Here is a 1,709-nt window from a genome sequence, read left to right on the forward strand (position 1 = left end):
AAATCCAACGGATGATCATATAAAGAATTCAAACAGCAGTTGAACAGTGAAAGCTAAGCACAGTCGTCGAGATGTATACAAATCTACTGTGGAAGCCCATTAACTGGGTAATAGAGGACGAAAAGCAGCAAAGCTTAAGACTGATAGTTTTTATATTTATTCAGTCTTTTTGACTTTGTAATCTTGGTAATATATAAACCAAGAACGTAGCAAATAAAGGAGTTGAGAAAAACAAAAACAGAAAAATCTTTGTAAGCAGAATTATTAGCATTTCCCTGTATTCTCAGCAGTTCAATTTGTAAGCAGCTGTGAGCATTCTTGCACACAGAGTCCTCTCGATATATAATATATATCTCTGGTGGAATTGTTTAAATCCACAAGAAAGTTTTTAAAGACTCTTGTTTTTAATTACTTATGTTTTGATTCTATTAAGTTTCTATTCCGCATTGTGCTAATCAAAACACTTATATCTATATTCGAGTTGAACATTTTTATTTCGAGAAAAAGGTTCAGGAATTCCATTCAACCCCCCTTCTGTAATTATTGCTATATTGTTAAGGGATTAACAATTTTCCGGCCACCGGATTCTGCAGTTTTTCCAGCGGGTTCTTCAGTTGTTGGGTGACCCTTTCGGGTCGATTTTGACCCGGGGATTGACCCGATTTCGATCCATTCTTGTTCTAAAAATTTTCAGAAATTCTGTTCTTGCACTTTAACTCCTGAAGTTTCCAGAACTTTACAAATTCTGGATTCCTGTTTTAAATTCTTTCAAATTTCGGATTTCTTTTTATAAATTATTTTCAAAATTGTTTTTAATTTCAAAAAAATCCGAAAATGATTATTTTATTTCCAAAAATCATTATTTTAATTCCAAAAATTATTTTTAATTCAAAAATAAATCTGAATTAATTAGTTAATTAATTTTAGTTAATAATTAATTGATTAATTGGTCAATTAATTCGAAAATTAATTGATTAATTGATTTAAGTAATTATTAATTGATTTTAATTAATTATTTAATTAGATTTAATTATTTAAAAATGGTTTAAAAATTCCGAAAAATAGTTTTGAGCTTTAAAATATTATTTAAAATTGTTTTCAAGGCTCGATAATTATTATAAAATTGTTTTGAAGCCAGATTTGGCCAACTGAACCCTGTTTATTACTTTAAATTTGATCCAACGACCCGTTTTAATTCCGAAAAATTATTTTAAATACCCAAAACCTGTTTATGGCCCAGGACTTCCTTATAAATGAAATTTCATTGATTGTTTGACGTGTTCTGTGCTCTATGTTACTTATTTTTTTGACTGTCGGTCTATTTGATCAGTGCTTACTTGTTTTAGTATAACTTTTAATCCCTAAATCGGATTTGGGTAAAACGAAGGGTAGATGAAACCTTATGACATCCATGTGACGATTAGAATAATGTGAGATGAATATTGATAGATACTTATGATGCCTAGCAGGGTAAGCAAGTCGTAAGAAAGGGAAGCAGGTGATCAGAAAATTGAATCGACATGTAGAAAATACAGCAAGTGATCAAAAAATATAATCGAGGCATAGGAAAAGTAGACGAGTGGTTGTTGAAGAGAGTCATTTGACGAGTACAAGTGAAATTCGAATCGATTGTGATAAGGCAAGTACTTCTAAATTTTTTTCGAGATACAATGCAAATATTTCTAAACTTTCTCGTAACATATTGTTAA

This window comes from Apium graveolens, chromosome 2 (assembly GCF_009905375.1).
Source record: "Apium graveolens cultivar Ventura chromosome 2, ASM990537v1, whole genome shotgun sequence".
Taxonomy (NCBI): domain Eukaryota; kingdom Viridiplantae; phylum Streptophyta; class Magnoliopsida; order Apiales; family Apiaceae; genus Apium; species Apium graveolens.